General features: G+C 40.4%; 1 protein-coding gene across 1 annotated transcript in view; it reads right to left on the bottom strand.

Annotated features, from left to right (window-relative positions):
• FAM210A (family with sequence similarity 210 member A) overlaps window positions 1-15068 on the bottom strand; it is a 41006-nt gene extending 25938 nt beyond the window's left edge. The window contains exon 1 of the mRNA XM_069468286.1: window positions 14849-15068. The gene's annotated coding sequence lies outside the window, so the exon portion shown is untranslated. The remainder of the gene's footprint in view (window positions 1-14848) is intronic.

Raw genomic sequence — 15068 nt, 5'->3', positions numbered from 1 at the left:
TCCTAGCAAACTCAATTCAGCTGCACATCAAAAAAATAATCTACCATGAACAGGTGGGCTTCATCCCAGAGATGCAAGGATGGTTCAACATACGCAAATCTACAAATATAATTCACCACATAAACAGAAGCTAAACCAAAGACCATATGATTCTCTCAATAGAGGCAGAAAAAGCATTTGACAAAATTCAACACCCTTTTATGATAAGAACTCTCAACAAAATAGGCATAGATGGAATATACCTCAAAATTATAAAACCCATATATGACAAACCCACAACCAACATCATACTGAATGGGGAAAAGTTGAAAGCATTCTACTTAGAACTGGAACCAGACAAGGCTGCCCACTGTCACCACTTCTATTCAACATAGTGCTAGAAGTCCTAGCCAGAGCAATCAGGCAAGAAAAGGAAATCAAGGGTATCCAAATGGGGAAAGAAGAGGTCAAACTATTGCTCTTTGCTGACAATATAATCTTATATCTTAGAAAACCCCAACCCTTCTGCCAAGAGACTCCTGGAATGGATAAATGAATTCAGCAAAGTCTCAGGTTACAAAATCAATGTACACAAATCAGTAGCATTGCTATATGCCAACAACAGTCAAACTGAGAACCAAATCAAAGACTCAATAGTTTTCACAATAGCAACAAAGAAAATAAAATACTTAGGAAAATATTTAAGCAAGGAGGTGAAAAACCTCTACAAGAAGAACTACAAAATATTGAGGAAAGAAATCGCAGAGGATATAAACAAATGGAAAAACATATCACGCTCATGGATTGGCAGAATCAACATTGTTAAAATGTCTGTACTACCCAAAGTGATTTGCAAATTCAATGCAATTCCCATTAAAATACCAATGTCATTTTTCACAGATCCAGAAAAAATAATTCTACGCTTTATATGGAACTAGGAAAGACCTCATATAGCCAAAACAACCATAAGTAAAAAGAAATTGGGAGGCATCAATTTACCAGTCTGTGTGTGGTATAGCTATATTCAAGCTATACCACAAGGCTATAGTAACCAAAACGGCATGGTACTGGCACAAGAGCAGACATATAGACCAATGGATCAGAACAGAGAACCCAGACAGAAAACCATCCTCATATAGCCATCTGATCTTTCACAAAGCAGACAAAAACATACACTGGGGAAAAGAACTCCTGTTCAGTAAATGGTGCTGGGAAAATTCGGTAGCCGCATGTAGAAGATGGGAACAGGATCCTTTCCTCTCACCACTCACAAAAATTAAATCATGATGGATAACAGACTTAAACCTAAGACATGAAACTATAAGAATTCTAGAAGAAAATGTTGGAAAAACTCTTATAGACCTCAGCCCAGGCAAAGAATTTATGAAGAAATCCACCAAAGCAATCACAGCAACAACAACAATAAATAAATGGGACATGATCAAATTAAAAAGCTTCTGCACAGCCAAGGAATCAATAGAGTGAATAGATAACCTACAGAATGGAAGAAAATATCTGCATGCTATATATCCAAAAAAAGGCTGATAACCAGAATGTACACAGAACTTAAGCAATTCAGCCAAAAAAAAAAAAAAAATCAAACAACCCCATTAAAAAGTGGGCAAAAGCCATGAAAAGAATCTTTTCAAAAGAAGATAGACTAATGGCCAACAAACATGAAAAAATATTCAACATCTCTGATCATGTGGGAAATGCAAATCAAAACCACAATGAGATATCACCTAACTCCAGTGAGAATGGCTTTTATCAAAAAAACCTCAAGACAAGAAATGCTGGTGTGGATGCAGAGAGATAGGAACACTTATGCACTATTGGTGGGACTGCAAACTAGTACAACCTCTATGGAAAGTAGTATGGAGATACCGCAAAGAACTACAAGTAGAACTACCATTTGATCCAGCAATCTCACTACTGGGTATTTACCCAAAGGATAAAAGGACATTTTATTAAAAAGATACCTGCACCTGAATGTTTGTAGCAGCATAATTCACAATTGCAAAGATGTGGAAACAACCCAAGTGCCCATCAATACACAAATGAATTAATAAAATGTGGTATACGTATACCATGAAGTACTACTCAGGCATTAAAAAAAAGTGGTGAACTAATACCTCTAGTATTAACCTAGATGGAACTGGAGACCACTCTTCTAAGCAAAGTGTCACAAGAATAGAAAAATAAATACCCCATGTAGTCACCATTAAACTGGAACTAATCAAACAACACTTATGTGCACGTATAGAAACAACACTCATCAGAAATCAAGTAGGTGGGAGGGGGAAGAAGAGGATGAGTAAATTCACACCTAATGAGTACAATGCATACTATTTGGGAGATGGGCATACTTGCAACTTTGACTGAAACTGTACAAAAGCAATTTATGTAACCAAAATGTTTGTAACTCCACAATACTCTGAACTAAAATGAAAGGAAAAAGAAAGAAAAAAATAATTACATGAAACTATTCCCTTCCTCCCTTTACAAGTGAATCAAAGTTATTATTGACCACATTTTCCTCATATTTTTCTACTGCCATTCTCTTTCCTGTATCTTCAACTGCCCTCTCCACTGGCTTCTTTCCTTCAACATATAGATAAGTCATCAAGAAAATAGGTCTTTCTGTGATATCTGCCTAACTGCTCTTCTTCCCTTTACCAGCAAAGTTTCTTAAAACAATAACCTCCTCTTTTCCACTTACACTGCTCTCCTCTCAGAAACTACTCTTCCTAAAGCCATCAATGAGCTCCTACTGATACCTTTCAGGTCTTTCATTCTCTGCTACACATAACTACACTAACTACTCACTCCTGACTGCTCAAACTCTTTCCATGGTCTGATTGTTTGTGTCCCACCATACAGAAAATCCCAACATCCAAGTTATGGTATTAGGAGGTAGGGGCTTGGGAAGGTGACTAGGTCATGAGTGCAGAGTCCTAATGAATGGGATTAGTGCCCTTATATAAGAAACTACAGAGGGATCATGGACCCTTCATCAAGTGAGGTTACAGGGAAAAGACAGCTGTCTATGAACCAGGAAGGGGATCCATATGCACCTTGATCTTAGACTTCCCAGCCTCCAGAACTGTGAGAAGTAAATTTCCATTGTTTATAACCCACCCAGTTTATGGTGGTATTTTGATGTAGCAGCCTGAACACACTAAGACACCACATATCCTTCCTGAGAAAATTATATCCACCGATAGAGAAAGGAATCAGAACTAGGAACTCTGAATCATGGGAGTTGTGGCATAAGGCTGACAGCAGTGTAGCAGTGTGCTACCCTGAGAAAGGACAGAGAGTAACTGTGGACTTGGACCACACACACAGGTTAGCTTCTGGGGCTGCTCACTTGCTGCCCGTGGCTTTCCTGTAGCACAGCTCTATCTTTCATTGTTACCAACCCCAGAGATGTGAACAGCTAAGATGTTCAGATCTTGAAGGGATGACTTGGTGATAACTCCACTATAAGTTTGAACTACACACTTATAATAAAGCCTTTTTCCTTACAGCACAACTTTTTTTTTACTGTTAAAATTTTAACTTTTTCATGTGAAACCATTAACTTTTCCTTCCAGCACAACTTTAACTTTTGTTGTTCTTGCCTGGTGTAAGTCTAGAATGTATGTTGACAGAAAATGACAACATAACTTATAATTTTCATACCTAAGATAAGACTTGATATTTTACCACTATCATCCTTTATGGTCTTTTGTTCAAGTTAGCATGATTTATTTCATCTATCTTAGTCTCCCTCTTCCTTACCACTGATTTTGGACCTCTCAACCTTCAGAGCACTTCTTAAACTAAACACAATTCACACCAATACCTAAATCACTCCCTGTGCACATATATGTACATAATCTTGAATAAATTTAAATACCTGAATTAGCACAAACATACTCACAGTTCCTGAAAATCACACTTGGGTGAGTAAGCAGAAAAATCAAATGATGCCAGAGGCCAAAGGCATCAGCTCCATTTCCTTCTGCTGTCAGAGTGAAAGGGAAATGACTCTCCTACAGTCACTCCGTCTCCTACTACAGAGCCCACCACTGCTTTGGTGGTTAGAAGCAGGGAAGTGCTTTACTATGAAATATTTTTAAGCACCTCCTAGTGGCCCAACATTTCTCCAAAAAGTTTAACTCTTAGTTTCCTCATCAGAATTTTAGCTCCTCTATGGGTATGAGCCAGAGTATTTTCTTCTGTACCTTCAGAGTACCTAAAACATACCAATGTAAAATGATTATAAAACAACTTAACAATGGAGTTTTCTATTGGCCAATTATAAAAGGTTGGAGGTTACACAGAACTATTTTAGCACCTGGAACAAATTAGTAAAATATATGGTCGCTGCCTTTAAGTAGTTTACAATCCAGTTATGAAAAGGTAACTAAATATTCCAAGATATAAGACAAATGCTAAAGGTGAGTTACAAGTTTATAAACATACTTGATATTGGGGGGGGAAAGAAAAGGCTAACTGTGAACTGCAGTGGTCAGTTGAAGGCTGCCCAGGATACATTTAAGAAAGAAAGACTTAAGAGCAATGGAGAAAAAGATGGAAGGTCGTTCTAAGTTAAGGTAGAAATGGTGAGTAGAAAACGTGTCAATTTGTAAAGAAGGGGCTTTTCAATGAGAAAGGAGGCTGTAATTGCAGAGAACTTAGGAATTCCTAAGTAAAGAGCAACTGAAGATTCAGAACAGGGGAGTGATGTGATAAAAGGAGTACTTTACTCAGGAAAAGCAATATGCAACAAAAAGGATAAAGTAAACTTAGTAGCTTCTGAAACTGTTCTTTACCTTGTAGAGAAATCTGCCCAAAACAATTATTTGACTATTCAATCTTCTTTGACCTTTGATTTTGTATACAGTAACCAGCTGATAACTAAGCTTAATTTAGATCCTAGATTACTGCTTTCTGTATAAGTCACTTTTGTTAGCTTATGCATATACCATTAAAAAGTTACCAAAAATAGAGTCTAAACAGCTGATAAGAGTCATCTTGAAAAAAATAAAACCTCACAATTGATTTAATCATTCTCTTACTCTTAGAAACTTAGATTGTTTCCAATTTTAATGCATTATAAATAGTATCCTCACATATAAGAATTTTTGTGCACATTCTTAAGTCTTTTCAGTGGTTTGTTTTTGAGACAGGGTCTCGCTCTGTTGCCCGGGCTGAAGTGTAGTAGCGTTACCATAACTCACTGCAACATCAAACTCCTGGGCTCAAGTGATCCTCCTGCCTCAGCCTCCTGAGTAGCTGGGACTATAGGCATGTGCCACCATGCCCAGCTAATTTTTTGTAGAGATGGAGTCTTGCTCTTGCTATGGCTGATCTCGAACCCCTGGCCTCATGGAATCCTCTCACCTCGGCCTCCCAGAGTGCTAGGATTACAGGTGTGAGCCACAGCACCCAGCCAATAGGTTTATTTTTTAAATAAGCACAATAATATCCAAGTACGGCACAAAGTCAATACAGATACAATCTTCTGGCAGACAAACCCCAAGGTGAACCCCAGTGAGCTTTGTCCCTATGGAATCCTCTCCCCTTGACTGAGGGTGGAACCTGTCACTTGCTTCTAATCGCTAAACAGCAGAAAAGATGGACAGACCCCATCTTCACAGCTGGGGAGAGAGATTCTCCTGCTGGCCTCGAGGAAGCAAAGAGCTATTGGGTGAACTGCCTACGGACAGGGCCACATAATAGGGAACAAATTCTAGGACCTGAGGGGGACCTCCAGTCAACAGCCAGAAAGAAGCTGGAGCCCTCATTCATACTGGCACAAAAGATGAATTCTACGAACAACCTGAATGAGTCTGCAGATTCTTCCCTAGTTGAGCCTCTAGATTAGAACACAGCCTGCCTGACACCTTGAGAGGATAAGCCTCAACCAACTAAGACGTGCTCATACTCCGGACTCAGGGAAACTGTGAGATAATAAATGCATATTGCTTTAAGCTGCTAAGTTTGGGGTAATGTGTTACACAGCAATAGAAAACACAGCCTACTCTCCTATGGAACCCTTCCCAACCACCTGATGAGTAAGGATTATTTTCATTTTCTCAAAGTCTTTGTGATAGGGACTGCAAAAATGGCAGGCCATACAGGCCCCGAGTAGAACTGCACAATACTAGCAACTTTAGGTTTAATCAGTTATTTGTATTAGAACTTCATAATGCTAAGACTTTGAAGGAAATTTAGAGGCCCTTTAGTACTATCCTTTATATTTACAGAGGAGGAATGCAAGGACAAATAATATTTTATAACTTATTCCTGGTCACACAGCTAATTACTGACAAAAAAAAAGGTGGAAAGAACCCAAGAAAAGAACTGCTAATCTAGCACACCTCTCACCTCCTCACAAATTGCTTCATGTATATAAATTGTGTCTCTTCCCTAAAAATAAAGGATTGAGGGCCAAATGATAAATTTCACTTCTATCTTTTACTATGAAAATCTGTTTTAATACAAATTTATTGTTACCAATTAACTAGAAGTATGTCTAGCAATGCAGGAATTTACTTGATAAAGAAAATAAGGCCTATGCATATTAAACCAAAAAAGTACACATAAGAAATTATACATATATTTTACAGCAAGTGAATTGCAATAGAATCTGTTTTACAGCTTGGCTTTGGAGAAAAATACTGATAACATCCTCTGTGGGTTACCTAGTTTTGTCAGTGTTTACTGTATAAAGCAGTGGTAGCCAACCAACCTTTTTGGCACCACGGACTGGTTTCACATTACATTTCGCATTACATTTATTGTGCAGTCAAACGTCTCTGCTAATGATAATCTGTATTTGCAGCTGCTCCCCAGTGCTAGCATCACACCCTCAGCTCCACCTCAGATCATCAGGCATTAGATTCTCATAAGGAGCATGCGACCTAGATCCCTCGCATGCGCAGTTCACAAGTAGGGGTAGCACTCCCATGAGAATCCAATGCCCTTCTGACCTGACAAGAGGCGGAGCTCATGTGGCGATGTGAGCACAGGGAGTGACTGTACTCTGATCATCAGAATACCAGAAGCCATGTTGTAAAAAAAAAAAAAAAAAAAAAACCCAGCTCTTGTATTCTGTATCCAATTTTAAACTATGTCTTAAAAAAACTTGCATTTAGAATTTGACATAGGTCTGCTTTCTTTTATAAGATGTGCTACGCAAATATATTTTTTTCTTATAATGATGTGTGACATCCATTTGGCAAACACTACATCACAAGCCCATCAGTGTTTATCTAATTCCTCTAATTTTATCAAACGATACAAATTACCATGTAGCCTACTTAAGAGCTCAAACTATAACAGCATTTGAAATGGCAATGAAGAGCTACTCTAACCCACACTTATGTTAAAAATCAAGGACACCGAATAAAATACCATATTTAATCCAATTTATCCAGTCCAAGTTACAAAGGCGATGTAGAAGTAAGTAAAAATGGGGAATCCCTAATTTATAAGGCTGCCTTCAAAACAACTTTTGCCTATAAATGAGACCACCTAAGTGGATTCATTTTGCCCCTGGCGTCGCCAGAATCTGAACCACTCACCTCCCATTCTCTGGGAGGATCCCTTCTTAAGTTTCTGATGTCTGTTCTCTTACTGCATTCCTCAGCTACTGCTGCACATGCCCAGCTATCTGTTCACCCACACAAGTCCTGGACCACTGCTATCACTGCTAATTCTCAGAAGAAGCAAACTCAGGAGCTGAAAGCATGTAAAATATCTCTGAGACTGCTCACTATTTCAAACTGCTGCTCTGGTTTACATGAATTCATAAAAATCACTCCATTTTTCAGATGTAACAAGGCAAAACATTCTACCATCACATTCAAAGACGTGGACTAATGACTTCACATGACATTGCAGTAGAAGTTTTAGTTGTGATAAGCTAAAAATTGACAGGTTCTGTACTAAGCACTGTATTAACTTATTTACTCCTTACATTGACTCTGTGAGGAAATTAAAACACAAAGTTTGGTCAATTACTCAAGGACCATATGGTTAGCAAATATAACCAGGATTTGAACACATGCTATCTGCCTATGCTTTTAACTGCTGAATATCCTAGTCATTTTTCTAGTCAGGTTGCATAACTTGGTGGCCCATGGTTAAGCATGCAGTTTCTAATAAGCTCAGTAGTAAGCCAAAGGCTGTCTCTCAATACAAGAGCAGTTATCTGCAGAGGACAGCAAGGTTTTGTTACAAAATCCTAAGGATCTGCACTGTGATTATCTCCTACAGGGGCTGCCGAAGGCTTCAAACAGCATTTCAATCTGCCAGGGACACTTTAAGCACCACGGGGTCCGCTGAATCACATGGCCCAAGTGGCAGAGCAGCTTGCACAGCAGCCTGGACCGGTTGCAGAGCCTTCTTTTGTTCTAGGCCTCAAAATTAGTTTGCTACGGCTGCTGTAACAAACTGCATCGCTTAAAACAACAGAAATTTATTGTCTCCAGCTCCGGGGTTAGAAGTCCAAGATCAAGGTGTCAGCAGGGTTGGTTCCTTCAGAGGGCTGTAAGAAACAATCTGTTCCAGGCCTCTCTCCTTGCTTTTAATGGTGTGCTGAGATTCCTTGGTTTGTAGAAGTATCACTCCAATCTCTACCTTCAGTTCAGGTTCATGTGGCATTCTCCCCATGCACGTCTGTGTCCAAATTTCTCCTTTGTATAAGGTCATGCTGGATTAGGGGCCCACCCTACTTCAGTATGACCTCATCTTAACCAATTACATCTGTAACAACTCTATTCCCAAATAAGGTCACCTTCTGAGGTACTGAGGGCTAGAATTTCAACATAAGAATTTTTAGGGGACACAATTCAACCCTTAACAAGGTCCCTACAATCTAAATTATGACATAGTACTGGAGAGTTGGTGCGGGTCACCCCTCTGGTAGGACAATGAAGGTATATTTCTGGCATTATCCGCTGAAAGAAAACTGCTTTTGGTGGTCTTTACTAACAGATACTAAGAAAAAACATTTAGGAGATTATTAGATGCATGCAAACTCCTAGGTAATAGGTTAATTTGTGCAAGCAATGACATGACATCTGGAGCAGCAGCTGCAGTCAGTCACCACTTGGTTAAATTTATGATAATCTACTGTCATTTTCCAAGATAATCTGTTTTCTGCACAGGCCAAATACGAGAGCTGAATGGAAATATGGCAGGAATCACTAGCCCTGCATCCTTCAAGTGTACTAATCTCCACAATCTTTCCAGGAATGTGGTATTGCTATTGGTTTATTATTTTCCTAGGGAGAGGCAGTTCTAGTAGCCTCCACTTGGCCTTTCCTATCCCAACATCCCTCACTCCACAGGTCACGGAACAAGTATGGGGATTCTGCCAGCTGCTGAGTATCTCTATGTCAATTAGGCATTCTGGAACTGGTGAAATAACCACAGCAGGAGCACAGGGACCCACTGACCCACCAAGAGGAGAGCCTGAGCTAAACCTCCACTGACCACCTAACCTCAACAAGCCCCTACTCCAAATGGTGGGCCACAGTGACACTTTGAGTGCCTGGAATTACTGTCAGGTCAGAGTCAAGCATCCAGTAATCCATGAAAAGTCTGATTATTTCCTTTTCTCCAGTGCACATTCACCCTGACAGAAGCCACAAGCCCCTTTGGGAAGGCTGGGAAAAAAATTAACAGTATAAATTTTTGGCAGCGCAACGGGGTCCTTTCTCAGAGGGACCCAGCCTCTCCTCATTCAAGGGGTTTTGAGTCTGTAAAATGACTCAAATCTGGGAATTGACTGAGGGACCACAACTCTTTCTCTTGTTAATTCAAGTCAAACTTCTGTACTCTTGACCTAGAACTCTTCTGCTTATACTTATCAAGTCACAATTCAGTAGACTCCCCATCTATTTCTCTGCTAGGGACACCATGGTCAGCTTGCCAACATTACAGGTCTCAAGAAGTCAGACCATTCCATTACTGCTTTGACCCTGCTGTCCACGATGGTACCATGCCCGCTTAGTCTTTGGTTATCATGGTCCATGATGTGGTCCCTGCCACCCTGGATCCAACTGTCTCCAATCTCCACTGCATTTAACGATCCCCAGTCAGTGGCAGCAGCTCCCACTATAATTTCTGACCTGCAGAGAAGAGTAACTGCAGAGTTCTCCATAGATGCTAGGGCTTCCCGCACAAGTTTATTTCTCACAGTCATAGTGAAAGGTGTGTCTTCTGGACCCTTCCATGGTGGATGAGCAGATCTTTTATGATAAATTCACTCTAACATCCCAATCTCCCTAAGCCTTTGGTTACCTGCCTCCACAGTGTACCAAGGCAGTTTGGGCATTTCAGCTTCATTGAGTGTAAACCACCTTTTGGTCCGTGTTTCAGCTAACCAACCAAACTATAAGAGCCCTTTCTAACCCCTGGAGGTACAACTTTGAATCCAGAAGCTCTGTTTCGTGGGCCTGTATCAATAAATTATGCTCAATCCAACTTTATGTTCCTTCCATAATAATCCTACACCCTTAATATCCACTCCCATACATATTCACCAGATTTCTGTCTAGATAAATTCTAAAGAAAAAATATGCAGTGTTTAAAGGAGTGTAGTACACTTCCTCACAGATCACACTTTGTAGCTTACCTTTCAGGATCTGCTGTACTTGAGTCTAGCAAAGAGGGGTGGTGGGGTAGGTCCTGAACCAGCAGTGTCTCGCAAGCCAACTACATTCTTCAGGCAAAGCAGGGGTAAGCTCTTCAAGCAGAGGTCAAAGGATTGCTTCTACTGGCAAAAAAGACTGAGTAAAATTTAGGGGTTTAATATCCCCAGCTTCATCAGGATGTTCCCATGTGGCCCCATTCCAAATGTGAGGATCCTATTCCTTCCCAATCAATGCAGGCCCTGGTTAGGATGGAAATTCAGTTTGCATTGTAATTCTATCATTTACAGGATGAAACTCTGGGTGTGGCACCAACCTCAGCTCTGCAGCTACAGGGGATAAGGATTTCTTTAGGACAAACACAGAGCATTTCAGGTCATTTACATGGAGCTTGAGCTGGGAATTTGAAGCCTTGAGTGCATCCTTTTCTTTCCCCACTTTCTCCAGCACAGTTAGGAGCAACCAGTGAATCTCATTACACTCATTATTTTGACAAAAATGTTCTAAAATATCAAATACATGGTCATCCAGAACCTTGCCTTCTATAAGCATTTGAGCAGCAGTATCCAATGGTGATATTTTGCCTATCTCTACTTCCATATCACACCATAGACTATCAATGCCCTCTTTACCACTGGAAATGATCATTAGTGCCTTTAAATCTAATCAGAGGAGAGAACCACTTACAGAAACCCCATAACCAATTCAGAAAACTCATTTTTAAGATTCTGTTCTCTAGAACCACTCTAGATACCAAAATCTGAATCAGTCAGGATTCTTCAGTGATAAAGAACCAATAGAAAAAAATATAGATATAGATGTAGCTATAAACACAAACATCTACCTCTATCTCTAGACAGATATAGAAATTTTGTTATTTTAAGGAACTGGCTCACACAGTAGAGAGAGCTAGCAACTCTCCCTAGAAATGCGCAAGGCAGATCTGTAGACTGGAATCTCAGGCAGAATTGACGCTGCAGTCTGAGAAAAATTTTTTCTTCTCTAGAACACCTCAGTTTTAGCTCTTACAGCCTTCAATTGATCGGATGAGGCTCACCCACATCCTTTACTTCAGGTCAACTGATTATAGATGTTAACAACGTTTTCAAAATACATCATAGCAACACACAGATTAGTGTTTGACGAAATAACTAGGTATTACAGCCCAGCCAAATTGCACATATAAAACTAATCATCACACACAGTAACCTTACAGATTTCTCAATTAAATCTTACTTTCAACTGTATAGAAAACCTTTTAAACAAGAATATTTTATTTGCTCTAAAAAGACAGTAAAACTTCGGTACGGACACTTTGGTGAGGAGAAGAGAGGAACAATCCTTCCTCCAAAACTATTTGGAGGAACAAACCCTCCATAAACCACCTCTCTTGCCTGCCTCCACAGAACAACAGCAATCTTAAGAAGCTATGACATTGTATCTACATTTTTAAAAAAAATTTTGTTTCAAATATATGATCTTTAATTCTACAACAGAAATCACACCTTAAACTTATACTTCTGAGAGAAGTGTTCTTTCTTACAAACAGATTAAAATAGATCCCGTATGTCCTTTAAAAAAAAAAAAAAAAAAAACCTTTCTTGGAGAGTCATTCATTCAATAAGCACCTACTATGTGCCAAGCAATTTTCAAGGCACCTGGGTTAAATCAATGCACAAAATAAAGATCCCTGTCTTGGTGGAGCTCACATTCTAGCAAGACAACATCCTTATTCAGCTATTTTCTCTCTGGGCATCATAACCCAAGCATTCAAAACACTTTCTGAAAACCTACTATGTACTAGGCAACTTCCAGTTCTAAGGATGACCTTTAAGCAGGCACTGTTTCTTTATGAGCAGTCTGGTCTCTGTAGCCAGACTGCCAGAGTCCAAAATCCTGATTCTACATACTACTTAAGAGCTGCATGACCTTGGCCAAGTTACTTAACCCTCATGTTCTGTAAAACAAAAATAATCTTAACTACCCTGCTGGATTACTTAAGAATTATATGTGTGCAAATGTGTAAAGCACTTAGCTTGACACAGAGAAGATACCAAAGTATTAGCTATTATTTTAATTTAATTTCCAGAAAAACAGAGATCACTCAGGCAATAATGGGGGGGGAAATAACACCAATGGTAACTTTTAAAACATAATTTTATCCAGCCCATTTACTCCTTACGTTACTACTTTCAAGAGTCCTCCCTCTATCCTGAACTGAATTTATATGACTTCTAGATAAGTTTTATAAAAACTACAAAATGTGATCTCTATATAACCCATGCACAACCTCAATTCATCTTGAAGTTTGTATAAACACATAGTTAAGAGGCTTTTAATCTAATGATAAAATTTTTCAAAAAGTCAAACTCATACTCATTTTCTCAAAAAAAATTACAACAGCAATTATCTCAAAAACTTAAGCATCAGAACCAGCAAATATAGACAATGTAATTGCCTGGTTCTAATGCCTGGATGAGTATGTAACCATAACATTCAATCTCTAGGACCTACACCTTTGCAGTTGTCAATATTCATGAAGTGAGGTTAATTCTCAACCTAGCTCACCCCATATAATAAAAATAAAAGCACAGTCATCTGAAATTGATGAGTCATCCCTATTTGTGAAAAAAATAGGCCTCATTCTTGGTTCAAAGTTTATAAAGAGGTCAAGAATCAAATTGGAATTAACTGATCAACACTCTAACATCCATCGGGTGTCAGGCAGGTGGGAGAGGGGTGGAGGGGATAGGTATATGCACACCTAATGGGTGCAGTGCATACTGTCTAGGGGATGGACACACTTGAAGCTCTGACTAGGGTGGGGCAAAGGCAATATATGTAACCTAAACATTTGTACCCCCATAATATGCTGAAGTAAAAAAATAAAAATAAATAAAAAAGGGTGGGGGAGGGAAGTAGGTGTGGCTACAAAGGGCTACCAAGAGGAATCCTTGTAGTGATGGAAATTCTCTATAAGCTCACTGTATCAATGTCAGGGATGAAAAGTGCACATTTTTGTGAGAGGCGAAAAGCGCGGATCCTGTTAAGATCGAAACAGGATCCGTACTTTTCACCGTTATTTTAATATCCTTGTTGTGATATCATACTATCATCTTATAAGATGTTACCATAGGGAGAAACTGGGTAAAGGGTACAGGGGATCTATCTGTATTATTTCTTACAACTGCATATGAAACCACGATTATTGCAAAATAAAAAACATATGAAATACAAAAAAAAAAAAAAAAGAGGTCAACAATCTCTGAAGGGCTAATGCCCACAATTTAGAAGTAATTAGACTGGAAAGTACATGCTGCAAATGCTGCCTTCCCCAAAGCCAAGTCTATTTGCTAGTATGACTGTGTCTACCGACAAGGCAAGCTGGTAAAAGACATTTTCAAAGCTGCTTTTAAAGGCAATCAATTTTGGTAAAGAATAATTCAAGATGGATTGTAAATCTGATCAGTTTTACACCTTTAACGTGGGGAGGTGTTGAGGCATAACAATGTTAATGTGTACACCCATCAACAATCTATCCACAGGTACAGTTTTGATCCTAAACTCAGTTGAAAGTCCCGAACTATGGAGCTTTCAAGTTTCGGTACAGTACAGTAGGTGCTCTCGATTCCCCAGGAGAAATCTGGGGTGATGGACCAAAAAAAGGTGTGTTGCCTCACCTCAACCACCACATACAAAAGTTCAGCCAACACATAGTAATGCACCCTTAGGTGTTTCTCAAGAATAGGTATCGGCTGGCCCTTCCACCAGAATCTATGAGAATGGCTTCCCATAACTTCCCAAATAGGGCGGTAGGGAACGACCTGCCAGTCCCTAAGGAGAAGTAAGATATCGCTCATTTTTAAAACAACTCCGACGGCGGGTGCTTCCATGTCCTTCCTCAACGGGCTTCCGAGGAAGGGAAAAGGGTTTAAAGGCTACCGCGCGGGAACAGTCCCAAAGGCAGGATTTGCCAGGACATTGACCCGACCGAGAAGGGCAGGGGTGACCTCTTTCGGCCGCCAGGGGCGATGGGGTCGGCGAGTGTGAATGATCCCTGTCCGGCGGGCGGACATCGTCACAGTTCCAGGAGCAGCGCGCGCCAGGCAGTTGCCAGGTTCGCGCCCCGGATGTGACCCGGGGTCTGCTTCCAAACACACCTCGGGGTTGAAGGTGCCCTCTGGACCCCTCCCGCTGCCCCACAGGGCCCAAGCTACCTATTAGGACGTTGGGACCCACGCCGCTTCCTGCTGCACAGGCCGGACGACAGCTCCTCGGATACCACGGCGGTGTCACTCAGTAGAGCGACCTAGCGGAGCGTGGGACAAGGTATCGGAACCCGGGGGGTGGGGGGCTCAGGCCGACGCTCGCCCCCTATCGCCCCCGGCCCCGCCAGCCGCGCCCACTAGCAACGTGCTAGCGACTGCCGGTGCCTGC

Source organism: Eulemur rufifrons, chromosome 5 (assembly GCF_041146395.1).
Source record: "Eulemur rufifrons isolate Redbay chromosome 5, OSU_ERuf_1, whole genome shotgun sequence".
Lineage (NCBI taxonomy): Eukaryota > Metazoa > Chordata > Mammalia > Primates > Lemuridae > Eulemur > Eulemur rufifrons.
Note: the sequence above shows the minus strand (reverse complement) of the source record. Positions and strands in the feature narration are given on the sequence as shown.